This window comes from Rattus norvegicus, chromosome 19, assembly GCF_021556685.1.
Source record: "Rattus norvegicus strain SHRSP/BbbUtx chromosome 19, alternate assembly SHRSP_T2T, whole genome shotgun sequence".
NCBI lineage: Eukaryota > Metazoa > Chordata > Mammalia > Rodentia > Muridae > Rattus > Rattus norvegicus.
This window is the reverse complement of record NC_141552.1, coordinates 69,761,688-69,779,809: the sequence shown is the minus strand read 5'-3', so window position 1 is coordinate 69,779,809 and position 18,122 is coordinate 69,761,688. Positions and strand designations below refer to the sequence as shown.

At 48.1% G+C, this 18,122-nt stretch overlaps 1 long non-coding RNA gene across 4 annotated transcripts; it reads right to left on the bottom strand.

The window, feature by feature from the left end:
- Positions 1-605: 605 nt before the first annotated feature.
- Positions 606-13,323, bottom strand: LOC147999621 (uncharacterized). 4 transcript variants are annotated; one of them, XR_015644260.1, is made up of 4 exons: positions 12,315-13,323; positions 10,705-11,356; positions 1,713-1,885; positions 606-783 (listed from the first exon to the last, which is right to left on the bottom strand). It is a non-coding gene; the product is annotated as an uncharacterized LOC147999621 (long non-coding RNA). The 4 variants fall into 4 exon arrangements; XR_015644262.1 differs by lacking the exons at positions 606-783; positions 1,713-1,885 and adding an exon at positions 7,279-9,763; XR_015644259.1 differs by lacking the exons at positions 606-783; positions 1,713-1,885 and adding an exon at positions 9,066-10,063 and having other exon boundaries at positions 12,255-13,323.
- Between the last annotated feature and the right edge of the window lie 4,799 nt (positions 13,324-18,122).

Sequence of the window (18,122 nt, the reverse complement as noted above, 5' to 3'; positions counted from 1 at the left end):
GTACGGCTACCCACTTGTCCCCTCGGTGCCTCGCCTAGAATGCAACCTGTGCATTTGAAAGAATATTTTTGCTTCCCTTTTTCTCTGCTTCAGAGTTAGCCATCCATTCGAGTGAAATAAATCAGAGGAAGAAAGGAGAATTAATGTGTCCATGCAACTTAAAGAAGAGAGATAGAGAAATCCTTTTAAAGATCCAAAGATTTAAAAACACTAAGGTCCAGCAAGATGGCTTCTCTGGGGCCTGTTACCATACCTGATGGCCTCAGTTTGAGCCCCCAAATCTCACATGATGGAAGAAAAGAAATGGTTCCTACAAGTTGGCTCTTTGCCTCCATACAGGTGTGTGTGTGCGTGTGCGTGTGTGCGCGCTTGCGCTTGTGTGTGTCGTGTACGTGGAGGTCAAAGCATAACATTATAGAGTCAGTTCTTCTGCTATGTGGGTTCCAGGAATTGAACTCAGGTTCTTGGGATTGGCATCAAACACCTTCACCCACTGATCCATTTCAATAGGCCCCGGAAGTTTTAAAAATTCTAAACTAGCAACTATATTAGTCATTTTTCACAGTGCTGTAACAAAATACCTGATCAAGGTCATTTAAGGAAGGAAGGAAGGTTTACTTTGTCTCACAGTTTAAGACCAGACAGTCCCGCCTGGTAGGGGAGTCTTCCTGGCAGAGCGTGAGGCAGCTGGTCACGTGGTATCCACAGTGAGGGAGCCTCTGGTCACATGGCCTCCACCGTCAGGAAACAGCTGGTCACGTGGTGTCCACCGTCAGGAAACAGCTGGTCACATGGCATCGAGTCAAGAAGTAGAGAGATAAATGCTCAGCTCACTTTCTCCGTTTTATTCTTTTCCCTTCCTTCCTCCCTCCCGCACTCCCTCCCTCCCTTCCTTCCTTCCTTCCTTGTTCCCTTATTTTGTCTTGTTTGTTTTGTTTTTGAAACAGGGTCTCACTGTGTAGCTCAGGCTGTCCTGGAACTCACTGTATAGACAAGGCTGGCCTCGATCGAACCCACAGAGACCCACCTGCTTCTGTCTCCCAGGTGCTGGGATTAAAATCACGCACCACCTCCCTATTGACTTTCTTCTTTTAAATTCAGTCCAGGACCTCATCCTGGAGTGGTACCATCCACTGTCATTCTTCCCGGTTCGGCTAAACTCGCTCCTCGATGTATCCAATGGCGTTTCCATGGTGATTCTAAATCCAGCCAAGTTGACTGTGAAATGTAACCGTCCATCAGAGGAAAATAAAGCACAGGAGTTCTGTGCATTTTCTAAAGTTTGCTGCACAGTATTTTTAGATTAATCACCGAAACTTCTATAACTGCATCTTGAATGTGCGCAAGGTTTTGCAGTGTTCAGAACCGTTCTTCCTCTGACTTTCATATTTTATTCTGTGTGTATGGGTGAATTTTACTTTGTTTTGCTTTGCTTTGGTTTTCATTTACTTGTTCGCTTTGAGAAAGTCTCACTGTATTTCCCTGACTGAACTCCTCACAGAGACCTGTCTTCCTCTGAATACCCAGTGCGGGGATTGAAGGTGTGTACCACTGACTGGATGTTTTGTCTGCATAACTGTCTGTGCACTGCATCTGTGCAGTGCCTAGGGGGTTCAGAAGAGGGCATCAGATCTCTTGGAGCAGGAGTTAAGGTTGTGAGCCACTTTGTTGGTACTAGGAATTGAACTCCATCTCTCCAGCCCCTGACTCACCCTTTCAAGTATTAGTTATGAAATAGGCTCAGTCATCAGGATCTGTTCTCATAGTTCGCCAAACATCACTCACATCTGGGGGCGGGGACAGGAAGGCACGTAGCTCCACAGCAACCTCTCAGCTGTGTGGGATGTTTGGAGCTACTCCATGGCTGGTCCAGTCTCCTGGAGCTCTTCCAGTTGGACAGAAAATGAAGGAAGTAATGTCAGTGACTCATTCTAAATGTTGCCCCACAGAAGAAGCATTTCCTCTTGACAATTAATGAGAGATTAACAGAAAGAAGACTCCTGGGGTACTTAGCAGGAGGTCTAGAGTGGGAACACTGAGATTTATCTCTTTCTGTCAATCTAGCTACGGAAAGATTTTATTTATTATTATGTGTTTATTTGTGTGTGCTATGTATATGTATCTGTTTGTGTATGTATGTATGTCTCCTGGTGTCTGCATATGTCTATGTCTGTGAATGTGTATGCATGTGTGTATGTGTATATGTGTGTCTGTGTCTATGTCTAAGTGTGTGCATGTGTGTATGTGTTTATATGTGTGTATGCATGTATGTGTGTATGCCTGTGTATGCATGTGTGAATGTGTATATGTGTATGTGTGTATATGTGTGTATGCATGTATGTGTCTGTACATATATGTATATGCATGTGTGTATGTGTATGTATGTGCCTGTGTATAAGAGGTGTGCATGTGTGTGTATGTGTGTATGTGAATGTGTATATGTGTGTATATGAGTATATGTATGTGTGTGTGCATGTTTACATGTGTATGTGTGTATGTGTGTATGTATGTGTATGCATGTGTGAATGTGTATGTGTGTGTGTATATGTGTATGTGTGTGCATATGTGTATGAGTGTATATGTATGTATTGTACATATGTGTATATGCATGTGTGTATGTGTATGTATGTGTCTGTGTGTAGGGTGGTGTGCATGTGTGTTTGTGAATGTGTATATGTGTGTATGCATGCTTGTATGTGTATGTGTGTATGTATGTGTGTATGTGTGTGAGTGTGCATTTGCATGTTCAGGTTTATGTGTGGGCCACAGATCAATTTCAAGTATTGTTCTTCAATAGCTACCCATCTTGTTTTTTGAGGCAGGATCTTTTGGTGGGATCTCAGTGATCTTCTTGTCTCCAAATCCCCAGGGATTACAAGTGCATGCCACCACATCCAGACTTCTACATGAGTTCTGAGGACCTCATATTTACATGGCAGGTACTTAGCCAACCGAGCCATCTCAGCATTTTGACAAGAGGCAAGGGTGCCTCAGAGAAACTGCAAGCTGATCCTTGTCAGAGCACATCGTGCCTCTGTGCAGTGACAACTGTTGGCCCTGCCCAACCACCAAATGACATAGAAAACATGTCATCTGCCTGTGATCTCCCAGTAGAGGCCCGGCTACTGAGAAGGGCCCCTCCCAGAAACACTTGCTTGGTGCTCCAATTTGGCAGCACAGAGCTCAGCGTGTATCTCAGAGGAGGTGACCTTTCCACTCTGTCTGCAAATAAACCAGGCACCACAAATGCAAAGGTATAATGGTTGGATCCCAAGGCCACTGCTTTTCTTGTCTTGTTTTCAGAAAATGGAGAGATGTTTCCACAGACTTTCCTAAGAACCCTAAATCTTGTTCAATCAGAAAACACTTAAAGCTCACATTATACCTAATGACCTTGGACGCAGAAAAACAATCTGGGGGAAATAGACTCGTTGCTCCCTGAATCAACACAGACTTGATTGGAAGGGGACCTACGTGGAGAAAGGGGATTGCTGGGAGGCAGACCTGAGGGTTACAGGGTTACTTCCTTCTCATCTCCCCATTCCTCATCTCCTCCCCAACCCCATCCGTCTGTTTCATGATCTCTGAGAGGCAAGCAAGCCATCCCTGGCTCCCTCTGCCGTGTATCTGTCTGCTGGGACATCGTCTCCATCCTGATAGGTCAGACCAAGGACCAGAGTAAATCCTTCTTGTTGTATGGTCTTGCTGTCAGACACTCAGCCAGAGCAACTAAGAAAGCAATGAATGACCCAGTATCTTCCTTTTCAGAATTATCGCCCCACATTTTACTAAAGCAGAACACCAATCCCATATATGATGGTTTGCATATGCTTGGTTTAGAGAGTGCTACAATTAGAAGGTGTGGCCTTGTTGGAGTGGGTGTGGCCTTGCTGGAGTGGGTGTGGCCTTGCTGGAGTGGGTGTGTCTCTGTGTGCGTGGGCTTTAAGACCCTCATCCTAGCTGCTTGGAAGTGAGTATTCTGCTAGCTGCCTTCAGATGAAGATGTTGAACTCTCAGCTCCTCCTGTACTATGCCTGCCTGGATGCTGCCATGTTCCCACCTTGGTGATAATGGACTGATCCTCTGAACCTGTAAGGCAGCCCTAATTAAATGTTGTCCTTGTAAGAGTTGCATTGGTCATGGTGCCTGTTCACAGCAGTGAAACCCTAACTAAGACACCATGTTCTGCCATCCTGTTGAAGGCCATTGCAGTTTTATTTTGCAATCCCAATCCTGTTGTGAATATTGACAAACTATTTCTGCCTGTAACACCACTGCACATCTCTTAAGTTCTTTGAGCTTCCATTTTCCCAGCTTCAAAATGAGGGGGCCTGGGCTAGGCTATTTCTAGCTCTTCCTGTGCCTGTGTGTTTCAGTTCTGAAGCATGTCTGCGTTAGCGGATGCAGTGCTGAAGGAGCTGAGGGCTTCTTCCTAGACCTCTTGGGGCAAAACCTGTTTCTTTTGGCTCCCCTTTCCTCCTTTTTCTTTGTCTAGGACCTACCTCCTTTTCCAACTTTTCATAGGCCTACGGGCCACATGAGTGGACCCTCCTGTTCAGCCCACCTTCCTTCTGGGGAGTCTGACCATCACTTACTGCCCCAGATTCTCCTTGAGATCAACTCTACCTGAACCCTGCCCTCGGGAGCTGCAAGACCACAGACGTGAATACTTTTCTAGACATTTCTTTAGAAGTTTATATTTCATCTTTTAAAAGTCGACAGCAAAAACTTGCATCCTATCCATAGGTTATTAATTTGTTCTGTTATTGAAATACTGTTCTAAAAATAAAAACAAACAAACTAGGAAACCAGATGAGGCTGAAGCCCAGGGAAATGCATGGGACGTCTTCCCCAGTTGTGGATACTCTCAGAATCCAGAATGCTTCCATCCATGCACTTCTTCAGCTGCTTCTGGAACGTTCTCTTCAATTGGAGGCGTGGAGCTGGTGTATTAATGATCTATGTAGCTGAGTAGCACAGTAAGGCATCCTCCCAGCACTCAGAGGCTTAGGATCCAGGCCAGGGACCAACCAGGAGATGTTTGAGGAACGACGGTGAGTCCTGATGATCACTGTGGTTGGCTTGAGACCCTCCTAGGAGACTATAGCAGCAGGAAGTATCCCAGGGCCATGTCTGCGGGGCTGTATTGCACTCAGCCCCCTTCCTGTGTTATTTTTCCTGGGAGCCATGATTTGAGCTTCTCTGCTTTGCCGCACTCCCCCTACCACATGTACTAATGCCTCCGAAACCGTGAGCCTAAATAGACCCTTCCTCCCTTCAGTTGTCTGCACTAAGCACGTCGGCCGAAATACTAAATAAATGCATGCAAAGACATCACAAGAGTAGGAAGGGGGCGTGTGTGAACACAGTGTGGAGAGAGACTCAAACATGAACTTGAAACATGGATGGATGTGAGTGGTGTGGGAAGAAGGGCTCCGAGGTGAACAGCGAAAGAGTCTGAGACACAGAGCCACCTCCGTGTGAAACCTTTAGATTGACTCCCTTCTGGGTGCTGAAACTGTGACCCTTTGGAAGTGAAGGTGGGGAGAGCATACGTGATGGGAGGGACCCAGGCAGGAACCTGCTAGGCTGTTATTTGGGGCAGAGTTGGGAGGCGAGGGGTGCTGGCCAGTTGCCTGGTGCTCAGGTCTGGGGCCAAGCTGACTCATTTCCTTGCATGCTATGCCACTTCCCACCGTTCTCACACCCAAACACGTTTCCACGGAGTCCTATAGAGCCTCCGTTCCCCTAGTACAGGCATTCCCGACTGGTGTGCGTACCCTAATCATCCTGCAAGAGGAGCCTCATTATTAGCCTTTCACGGGCCACTTAGGTTTCAGGGAAGGAATGAGGCTTGGTGAGAAAGTTGCCGCAAATCAAGTCATGAATCCGTGTACCTTGGTTCAAGTTCGGATCTGATTTCAAAGCCTGGGGTCTCCGGCGTCTCCCCAGCGGTACCCCGAGTGCACTTTCCCAGGGTGCCGGTAACAAAGGTGCCACAAACCGTGCGGCTTTGAATGACAGAACCTGATTGTCTTGCGGTTCTGTGGGCAGGAAGCTGAGATCAAGGGGTCACCGGGGCCACCTGCTTCAGAAACCTACACGGATTAGCCTCTTCCAGCAACACTAGGCACCTGCGGCTTGGTGCAGCAGTGTTTCAACCCTCCGTACCATCCTGTCCCTGCCTGGCTCTCTTCTCTTTACCTAAGGACACAGCCTCACTAGGTTGGACCCCTCCCTACCACCTGCCCTCTGACTTGTCTATGCAAAATGGTCCTCCTTCCACACTAAGTAAAGGTCACAAGACTTGGGACAGTTCAGGATTAGCAACTAGAGCCACAACACAGTAGTGTCTCTTCAGAGAGCAAAACCCAAGGGAGAGAGCCAAGACAGGGTGAGCCAGGAAGGTAAGCGACACTCGACTGCCCCGTTTCTCTCCTCTCCCCTGCCTTCTTTTCTTGTATATCGGGCTGTGACAGGCAAGATACTCGCAAAACAGAATGCCGCTTTAAGAAGGGTTAGCCATCTGGATACTGACATTTTGTTCATTGTTTGTTTTGAGACAGGGACTCAGGTAACTCAGGTTAACCCTACGTAGCTTAGACTGACCCTGAGCTTCCGTTCGCCCACCCAAGTCTCCACCCCACTTCTTGAGGGCTGGGTTACAGGGATGTACCAACATGTCTGGTTTATACAGTGCCAGGATTGAACCCTGGGCTTCACGCATGTTAGACATGCATCCCACCAACCAAACTGCCTCTCCAGCCTCAGATAGTGAAATCTCTGATGAGAAGCCCCTCCCAGTGGAAACAAGGGATGGAGGGAAAAGAGAAGCCAGCAATCAACCCAGATCAACTCGAATGGTGGTTTGTTCATCTGTCGACAAGCAAGCACGGCCCGGCATGCTCACCCGGGAACGGTCAGCTGCGGTGCACCATTATAAATGTTTGCGTTCAAGCGCCTGTTCCACGTGTTTCCTCCTGACTTCTGGTCTGTGTCTTTGGGTGAGTTTGGGTGAAAAGGTGAGTTTGCTTACTGGATGGACATACAAGGGCCAAGAGCTAAGACCTCCGGCCTGCACCTTCATCTGGGACACCTGCAGCAAATCTTCTAAAACTAACATCCTCGTGGCAGAAGCGGATGTCACTGAGCAATGGGAGAAGCAGGGGTGTCAGTCTGTGGCTAAGCAAGTTACGCCTAGTATTGTTATTGGGAAACAAAGGTACCTTTGGGGTTCTTAGTCTCATTAATAAAAGAGTTTAAAGAAGGACCCAGAAGGAGGGTCAAAGCCAATTTTATTAATGTTTTGGGGGAAAACAACAGGACTGAAAACCTCCAATCCCAGCAGCAGCTGGGGAGGGGAAAGTTGGAGTTTTTAGGTTAGAAATGGAAGTTAGAGAAACAGTGGGAAAGAAAAAGCATCTTAGGGTGCTAAGCCACAGACGTGTGTTCAAGGGAACCGGATTGCAGGCTCTCGTGTTCCATGAAAAAGATTATACCAGAGACAAGGGGTAGAAATAGAAGTAGAGACAGCCTAATGAGAAATGCACATCACCCCCAAGAATGGGAAGTGGGTGTGAGCTGAGGAAAGGACCTTACAAGGGTGTGTTGCGTGGCCCCTGGCACTTTATAGGACATTTACATGACCCCCACCTCTCTCGAGTTTGTGTGTCCTTGGCTTTTCTCAGGCATGGTGAAGAGGAGGCCCAACGTGTAAAAGCACTTGCCCATAAGTGTGAGGGCCTGAACTCCAGTCCTCAGACTCCACATGACCCTATACAGTAGAAGGTCTGTCTGTAACCCCAGCACTCCCCTAATACTCCCAGGGACATGAGAGGTAAAGACAGGAGAATCCCTAGAAGCTCATGGGCCACTACCCTGTCCTGTGCCTCAGCAAACAAGAGACTCTCTCAAACAAAGCAACAATGCAGACTATAGTGGAGACTGATTTTCAAGTCCATTCTCACACCATACATACATACATACATACATACATACATATGCACACATACACACATATGAGTGTGATATTCTGAATTATGCACTGATTTTTAGAAATGTATTATTTAAAGTGAAGCCTCTTTCTTGTGTGTGTGTATGTGCATGCTTGCACATGTGTGTATATGTGTATGTGTGTGCCTGTGTATATGTGAGTGTGTGTATGTTGCATGTGTGTATGTGATTGTATGTGTATGTGTGTGCATGCTTGCACATGTGTGTATTGTGTGTGCTCTGTGTGTATGTATGTGTGTGTATGTGTGTATATATGTGTATGTGTGTGCATGCTTGCACATGTGTATATGTGTGTGTGCTCTGTGTGTATGTATGTGTGTATGTGTGTATATATGTGTATGTGTGTGCATGCTTGCACATGTGTATATGTGTGTGTGCTCTGTGTGTATGTGTGTGTGCTCTGTGTGTATGTATGTGTGTGCATGCTTGCACATGTGTGTATGTGTGTGTGCTCTGTGTGTATGTATGTGTTATGTGTGTGCATGTGTGTGCAAGTGTGTATGCATGTGCGTGTGTGTGCCCATGAGTGCATCTGTGGATGTCACTCAATCCAGCTGCTGTGTAATTGTTCTGTGGAGCACAGACACTCAGATCTCCTTTCCAGTCCAACTGTGTCTTTAGATCTGCAGAAGGGGTGCATAGGAAGGGAAGAGGGTTCATGACTACTTCTAGTAAGCAAATGGTATCATGGAAGCCCAATGTGGTGAACTCCAGTGTTGGGCTCATTTCTGACACTCTTAGTCCCAAGACATCCAGCCTTCTGCCATGGAGGAAAAGAGGAAACAAAAATCACCCCGGCAGTGCTGCTTTCTAGGGCTGCAATTTCTAGCAGTCTGTGCTGGAGGCCAGTGGGTCCGTCTGTCTGTCTCCCTCCCTCCCTCTCCCTCCCTCCCTTCTTCCCCCCTTCCTCCCCCCCCAAGTCTGTCCCTCCCTTCCCTCCCAACACATAAAGAGAAAAGGTTCTTTCTGAATCACAGTTTGCTCATCTAATCTGGGCCAGGCCTGGACTCCTCTCCCTTATTTCTTTTCTCAGAACCAGGGATATTATAGCTACACTGCCATCCGGCAAGGGAAGAGACGGTTTTGTTTTATTAATTTAAATTTTTATGTGCATGTGCTTTGCCTGCACGTGTGTGCATGTGCATGTGTGTGCGTGTGCGTGTGTGTGTTTACATGATGATGTGTTGCTCTGACTTTACAACAACAGTCTTCAGTGGATACACAAATATGTGTGCCACCACAAAGTGCCTCGGGCACTCTGAAGAGTTCTGGGCCCGAGGGTGGAAGTCGGCTTTGAAAACCTGAGTGTCCTCTGAAAACTAAGCAGTAAGACGATGCTAACCCTAACCCCCCCCCCGCCCCTTCTGAATTTCGCAGGAGCTTCGACTGAAGGGGCTTTCTTTCCACGGCCTGACCTTTACGCACTTGTCACCTGCACAAACTTCAGCGGCCACTTCCAAAATGAACACCATGAAACACGCTCACCTCCCGTGCTGGTCCCCTCTCCTTTTTTTCTCTCCCAGGGATTCCCTGGACCATGTGCACCCTGACATGACAGACACCCGGAGCTCCCCCGGGTCAGCATTGCCCAAGTGTTGCCTGGGCTGATGCAGGACAGAAATGTGAGTGATTTGCTGCAGCTTCAAGAACCAACGAAGCTCGTGGGGAGCTGAAGCCAGGTTTCCCAACAGAATGAAAACCGGAAGGAAGATGCTCTCGGGGGTTTCCTCGTCAGACTGGCAGGAGTCCCCTGAAACAGTGAGAACAAGCGAAGCGAGCACCCGAGAGATAGTGGGGTCCTCAGTTGATCCTGTTGTCTGACTCTGCCACATTCTCTGGCCGAGGCCCGATGCTCTTCACCACACTTGAGGTGAGATAGAAAGACAAGGACAGCGAAAAGGCGTGGGAAAGGAAAGGAACCCTTGACCCCAGGGTCTAGTGGGTGTCTCTCCCAGCTGAGAAGCATCAATTCCCAAACAGTCAACAACAGCTTACGGCTCCTCTTCCTTCCGTCTGTCCATACACTCTGCTAGGAATCTCACCGGAAGTCCTGTACACGGGAAAAGGACAGGCCCTAACCTCTTGTACAACCCTGAAGGTTCCTGGTTTTGCTTATCAGATTATATCCCATCCAAGTCACCCCCAGAGCTGCCCTAAATATCTCTTACGGGGAAAAAAAGGGAGAAAATATTTTGTGTCAACCCTTTGAAGTATAACTCGAAAGTCATCAAAACAGTATATATGACAACTGCTAGGACAGACTTCTAGGACAGACAGACTCTTAAGGATGACTCTCCCAGAACACATCTGTGTTCTCAGGCTGCCTATCCATCCCCCTAAATACCTTTCTTTCTATTTTTAATAAACTCCAACTCTGCTTCCTACTGGTTTGTCCTGAACGTCTTTCTGCATTGAAGCCAAGGATCGGTGTCTTTGAGTCAAGACCTCTGAGAGGTTGAGGAAACTCCGGCGGCTGACTGATGCAGGTGACAGCGGATCCTTGACTCCCTCCCTGCTGTCACTGACACACCTCTCCCCACTGTGGAGACCCTACTGCACCACACTCATCTCTTGGGATGTAGTAGGGGGAGGGGGCACAATGGGGCAGGAGAAGCCTGTGTACTCTCTAGCTCTGTGTTCTTTAGCTGTTCCCAGTGAAGCTGAGCTGGACAAGAAGAGGCGTAGACTTACCTGCCTCTTGCAATTGTGGCATGACACAGGGCCTCCATTCTTTTTCTTTGTTTCTTTGTTTCTTTGTTTCTTTCTTTCTTCCTTCCTTCCTTTCTTTCTTTCTTTTTAAGAAAATAGACAATCTTCCACATTTATGTTGCCTCCCTCCCAACTATTTTTAATGCTTTATTTTTGTTTACGTATAGATGTCTATAGTTATATATACCCCTCGTGGGTACCCAGAAGAGGGTATTAAATCCCCTGGAGCTGGAGTTATAGGCAGTTGTGAGCCACCCAATATGAATGCTGGGAACTGCACATGGGTCCTCTGAAAGAGCAACAAGTGCTTGTAACTGCTGTGTTGTTTCTCCGGTCCCAGGCTCTCTGGATTCGGAGGTCTCAGTCTTCCAGCTTCTGCCTTTGATTTCATATATGACCACATTTATTTAGCTTCCAATATAAGAAATCCAGGAGGGCTTGGGGGAAAAGTCTAGGCAGGCAAGAACATCTGATGACCAAGCACGAAGATTGGAGTTCAAATCTCTAGCACTTGTGTAAGAAGCTGGGTGTGATCACACTCACCTATAACCCCAGTGGTGTGTAGGACAGAGACAGGAGGATCTCCTGGGCTTGCCTTTCGCCAACCTAGCTCCAGGTTCACTGAGAGGCCATCCTGTGGGGGGACAAGGCAGAGAGTGAGAGAGCAGGACACTTGCCATCCTCCTCTGACCTTTGCATGTGCACAGGTGTGCAAAGTGACTCACAGGCATGCGCGTGTGTGTACACACACACACACACACACACACAAAGCAAAAAAAACTAGAAATGTTGACTTACACTTGTAATCCCAGTATATGGGACCTTAACTTTAATGGTTTCAATATTCTTGCCCCAGGGAGTGGCACTATCAGGAGGTGTGGCCTTGTTGAAGTGGGTGTGGCCTTGTAGGAGGAAGCGTGTCACCGTGGGGGTGGGCTTGGAGACCCTCCACCTAGTTGCCTGAGAGCTAGTCTTCTCCTGTCCGCTTTTGGATGAAGATGTAGAACTCTCAGCTCCTTCTGCACTGTGCTTACCTGGACTTTGCCATGCTTCCTGCCTTAATGATAATGGACTGAACCTCTGAAACTGTAAACCAGCCCCAATTAAATGTTGTCCTTATAAGAGTTGCCTTGGTCATGGTGTCTGTTCACAGCAGTAAAACCCTAACTAAGACAAGGGACTCAGGTAGATAGATCCCTGGGCCTCACTGGCCAGTCAGTCTAGTCTACTTGGTGAGTTCAAACCAGAGTCTCTCCAAAAAAAAAAAAAAAAAAAAAAAAAGACAGTATTTAAGAAAGGACACCTAGGGGTTGGGGATTTGGCTCAGTGATAGAGTGCTTGCCTAGCAAGTGCAAGGCCCTGGGTTCGGTCCCCAGCTCAAAAAACAAAAACAAAAACAAAAAAAACCAAAAAAAAAACCAAAAAAAAAAAAACCAAACACCTAAGATTGTCTTCTGGCCTTTCACACATATGTATACACACTCAAGCAAACACAGATGCACCCATACGTACATGTGCACATGTACACTCACACAACGGAGCTCAAAGCCAACAAGCCAAGCAGTTGCCCCGAGTATGGAGTAAGAAAGTACTTATATAACATATGGGAGAGAGTGCCTGGTGCCGGGCAGGTGCCAAGGTAAATATCCGATCCAGCTGCTCTCCATCCACTCGAGTTTCTGATGGGTCAAAAGCACAGCCCATAATAAACACAATGTTGCCTCTGTCTGCTCTGCCTTTCACTCCTGGGGTTCTGCTGCAGACAGAAGGAACCAACAGCAACCATCAGAGAACCCTATTGAAAGTGTCACTCATCCATTGAAATGTCCTCTCCATTCAAGAATGCAATGATTAATTATTCATTGCTTTTGGAGCTGTAAGCGAGGACAGGGCTCTCTGCCTGAAAGCCAGAGCTTGACAAGAGTAGATTTCCAACTGCCAGATTTTGGTCACGGCCTGGCTCCTATGGGATGGACCCCAAGTCTCAGATGTGCAGGGCTGGGAGGCAAGCTTCAGAGGGAGCGACCGTTCCGTGCCCATTCCATGCCTGCGATGGGTCTCTGGGAGTTATTTCCCTGCATGGGTGGCCCGAGTCCTTTGGCCTCCAGCCCCATGGCTCATTCCACCACTCTGGGCAAGCAGAAACCACCCACCCCAGTGCAAGTCTTTCTTCCACGGCTCAATGGCACGAGCACCTCATTAATTCTCCAGGCCCGAGGTTGGGGATTACGTCAGAGTCTTACACCCGCACTGTAAGTGGTCTAAATGCCAGGGTAACCGGATTTGTAGGACTGCCTTCGCACCACGGGTGCAGACCTATTGATACATAGTTCTGGGATATGCTTCTCTTCCATCGGTTGTGCTTCTCCAGGACAGCAGGTTTCAAAATGGAAGCTCAGTGTCCAGCCAGGACGCAGGCACGGGAGCGGGTGGAGGATTCTTCTGGCTAAGGGCCTCTTCAGGGTAGGTGAGATCTTGCTGATGTGTCCCCAGGAGGAAAAGGGGACAGAGCTAAGCCATACGGTGTGGAGTTTCACACATCTCTCTAAAGATGAGCTTCCTGTGGTGTAGACGCTGGACTGCTGCGGGAGGAGGGGGAGTGTTGGGCAAGGGAGGCACAGTGACACATTTCCTGAGGCCCTGGGCTGTGAGCCTGCACAGCGGAGGCAGAGTGCCATCTGGTGGCCATAGGTTGACATTGCAGGTACCATCCGGGCCTTTTTCTTAATAATGGAGCACTTTTGGGCTTTTGGAAGATGAGGAGGCCAGATATGCCCACTCCCACTCTTCATTCTACCTCTGTATACTCACAGTCTCCCATCCTCCTTGAACCATACAATGACTTCAATGACTTCAAGTACTCAAAGCAAAGGAGTCCCTGTCTCACCCCTGCCTGAAACACAATACGTTCTTCTCCAGTCTGCTGAACCCCACACTTTCCAAGCTCCATCTGTGGACGTGTTTGCACCCTCAGAACACCAGCCTCACGGTGTTCATGCTGATAGACCAGATCACAGGGCATCTCAAGAGCCTCTGACACCCTGAGGGGCTGTGGGTGTCTAGGCACTGAAGTGTGTTTGACGTCTGTCTTAGTTAGGGTCTTATTGCTGTGAACAGACACTATGATCAATGTAAGTTCATAAAGGACAACATTTAATTGGGGCCGGCTTACAGGTTCAGAGGTTCAGTCCATTACCATCAAGGTGGGAACATGGCAGCATCCAGGCAGGCATGGTGCAGGAGAAGCTGAGAGTTCTACATCTTCATCTGAAGGCTGCTAGCAGAATACTGGCTTATAGGCAGCTAGGATGAGGGTCTTAAAGCCCACACCCACAGTGACACACCCACTCCAACAAGGCCACACCCACTCCAACAAGATCACACCCACTCCAGCAAGGCCACACCCACTCCAGCAAGGCCACACCCACTCTAGCAAGGCCACACCTCCTAATAGTGCCACTCCCTGGGCTGAGCATATGCAGACCATCACAGCGTTGAACCCCACCATCCCACTCCCACCACCCCACTCCCACCCCTCACCCCACCCCCACATTAAAGACACTGCACTTGATAAAATGTTAGGGAACACCGGTCTATCCGACTCGTCCAACATGTGACCATGTTGCTGTCTTTTCAGAACAGGAAGACGGCTCTGGCTGTGACAGTAACGTCCCACACCATGATTGGCTTAATTAATATTTTCTTAGTTCTGGGGCTAGAAGTCTGAGGTCAAGGTCTTCTTAGAGTTGGTGTCCTTAAGGCCTCCCAAGGGCACTACACAGCTGTTATCTCCCTGTGTCCTCAATGGTCTTTCCTCTGCGGCTGACTGTACCCTACTCTACTTCTTACAAGGACATCAGTCATGTCGGAATAGGACAGATCCTCCTGACTTCTTTTTACCTTAGTCACCTCTTTGAAGGCCTTGTCCCCAAATGCATCCACCTTCTGAGGAAACGCTCCCCTTCTGGGGCGTAAGACTTGAGCATTTTGTTGCCCCTGCTCCCGGTTGCCCAGTAGACTTGATGGTAGGATCCAATTGCTGAAGACGACACGGTACACGTAGGCCACAGGAAATGGAGAACGACTGACAGTTGTATCTGTTTTCATTAAGTGTACAGCCCCTGGTGGATTAATCATACTCCAGTGGCCAGCCCCACACTCGAGAGTAAATGGGCAGCACAAGTTCGTCTGTTAAAAAAGAAAAAGAGGCAAGGAGATAAAATCAAGGGCATGAAGTTGGGAGAGGGCGGGGATGTGGGTAGATCTGGGAGGGCAGAACCACGGGGTGAATATAATCAAAATGTATCGTAAGTATGTATGGGATTCTCAAGAGGTTAATTAAGATATGTTTGAAAATGCGTCATATGATTTTAGGGGACCACAGCAATGTTTTTTTTTTTTTTTCCCGAGTGGCTCAGGCTGGCTGCCAACCCAGGATGCAGCCTGCATCACCATGCAACCTCAGATGACCTCGAGTTCTGACCCTCCTGCCTCTAACCTCCCAAGCGCTAGAATTATAGGCCTGTGCCACGTCTGGTTTATATACTTCTGGGGGTTAAACCTTTGGCTTCACACATGCTAAACCATCAGTCTACCAACCGGACCCCATCTCTAACCCCTCAGTGAAATTTCATGCTTTGATGGAATAGTACACACAGCATAGGAAGGTGCAAACCAATGGGCAGGGTTGCCACCACTTGTGTTTATAAATAAAACTTTATCAGCACACGTCCTCATCTATTCCTTCATATGTTGTCTATGGTGACTTTTTATGTTTAATGGCACAGCTGGGACGCTGTAGTAACAATAGTCACCTGGTTTGGAGAGCCTGGCGTATTTAAGTATTACTTAGTTTTTGGACAAACAGTCGACTCCTTCTCTACAACACGCACTTCCGGGTCAGTTAATTTTGATCCCCTAGGGGCTCCATAGTTTGCTGGCTCTGTGCCAATAGATAGCATTGTACGGGAACCTTTGACCAGGAGCCTGTCTGAGGCTGGGGTACAGTTCAGTGGTAGCACAGTTACACATAGTCCCGGGCTTCATCCCAGGGACTACTCGCAGGCCCGACCCTACATGACTCCTCTGGGAGCAGGTGAGAAACTGCAGCAAGCTCTTCTGAATACTGCTGCAAGCTCCTTTAATATACCCTCCACTCATATCCCATTGGTCCCAAGGGAGCGTCTCCTGTAAATAGCAGCTCCTGATTGGCTAGCAGTGTCTGTGCCAGTGGTCTTTCAGGCAGTCCTCAATCAGGTCCTCCTGCTGGACATGCCTTTGTGGCTGCATTTGTAGCAGTGATAACATAGAGGTGGCCCAGCTATTCCTGCTACAGTGAAGGGAGGTGAAAGGAAGAGGATGGGAGAGGGAAGAAGGGAAGGAGATGCAGAGGGAGGGAGAGGGGAAGGGGAAGAAAGAAAGGAGCCATGTTTCCCACTGATGAAGCTCTCTTGACTTCTGTTCCACACGGACGCCGCTACCTCATTGTTCTTTCATCAGTGATTAAAGTCCATTTTGTATGCTTAGCAACCATCGTCATTCTACCCTTTAACGTATCAATGTCCATTTTCCTGGACAAGATCGTGGCACTGGGATTAGGAAAACGATGTTTTCGTTCTCTGAAAACATATCCCGAAGCACTTAAGTGCGTGTTGCCTGTCACCGACTTCCGAATGGCTCAAGCTCTGGGAATCTGTGCGTCTGTCTGCTTGTCTGCGCATGGACCACGGGAGAGAGAGAGAGAGGAGAAAGGAGAGAGGAGAGAGGAGAGAGGAGAGAGGAGAGAGGAAAGGGGAGAGAGGAGAGGGGAGAGGGGAGAGGGGAGAGAGGAGAGAGGAGAGAGGAGAGAGGAAAGGGGAGAGAGGAGAGGGGAGAGGGGAGAGGGGAGAGAGGAGAGGGGAGAGGAGAGGGGAGAGGGGAGAGGGGAGAGGGGAGAGGGGAGAGGGGAGAGAGGAGAGAGGAGAGAGGAGAGAGGAGAGAGGAGAGAGGAGAGAGAGAGAGAGAGAGAGAGAGAGAGAGACTGTGGTGAGTCCAGCTGAAGGCCAATTCAATGCTGGATTGTTCACTTAGTACCACTGTAGCTTTGACATTTTTTTCGGAATAAAAATGTTTATAATATACTCCGAGATAAGCAAGCAGTCAGGTGCCTGCCTCCACAAGCTGTCTGACTTTTATAGTGTGCACTTCGAATGAAATGTTAATGTCTCCGTTGCCAAGCGACCCCATGTCTATTTTTGTTTTGTTTTGTTTTGCTTTTTTTTTTTTTAACAGTCCTAGGCCTCTTGCTTGCTAGGGAGAGACTACACTGACCTGCATTCCGAGCCTGCCTTCTAGATTTTTCTTTTTAATTTGAGACAGGGTTTCGTGTATCCCAGGTTGGCCTCTGACTCACTGAGGCACCTAAGGCTGACCATGAGCTTATGATCCCTCTTTACTGTGATAGAATCGCGGCTGGAGTCCGGACAGACCACACCAGGCCAATGCAGTTACGTGTGAGAAGAGGTTTATTTTGGGGAAGGGGACAAAGGGGGGTGACAGAGACAAAGGGGGAAAAGAGAGAGAAGAAGAAGGGGCGAAGGTCAGGAAGGGTCTGCCTTTTATTTAAGCTGTGACATCACGGTTCGTAGGTAAATGTGGGAGGTAAACCCAATGGATGCTGGGAATGTATGGCGATTGTCATGGCAACAGTGGGTGACGTCACCGTCATCGCTGGGTTCATTGTCCATCTGCAACCTAACTGTAAAGCCGGTTCCTGATACCAACACTCTTCCATCCACCTTCTAAGGTACAGGGGAGTCCTCTAGTTTATTTGATGTTGGGGATTGAACCCAGGGCTTCATGCATGCTAGACAAACATTTACTAACTGAGCCATGCCTGTAGACCTATTCTAGAGTTCTTAATGATGTCGACTGACCAAGATATTGAAGTGGAGCATCTTCAAGCTAGACACACCACCGTCCTACAGGATGCTCTTTGAGCTGTTGTTTGTCTTTATTTATGATGTGTGTGTGTGTGTGTGTGTGTGTAATGGCCCGAGAAAGGTTGCAAGATCCCCTGATGCTGGAATTATAAGGCATTAGGAGCCACTTGGCATGGGTGCTAGGAATTGAACTCAGGTCCTCTGAAAGAGCACTGTATGCTCTTAACCACACCTGCTATCTCTCCAGCCTCTTCTAGAAGGTCTCCTAAGTAAGCCTGGGAGCTGGTGGGGTAGCTCAGCAGTTAAGGGTTCTACCTACTGCTCTTATGAAGGACCTGAGTTTGCTTCCCAGAACCCACGTGAGGCAGTCTGATCTGAGGGCACTGTGGGTATCTACAACTTACTGTACAGACCCTGACACGGACATATAGGCACACCAACAAAATGAGTCCTTTTTTTTTTTTAAGGAGCATATTTTTT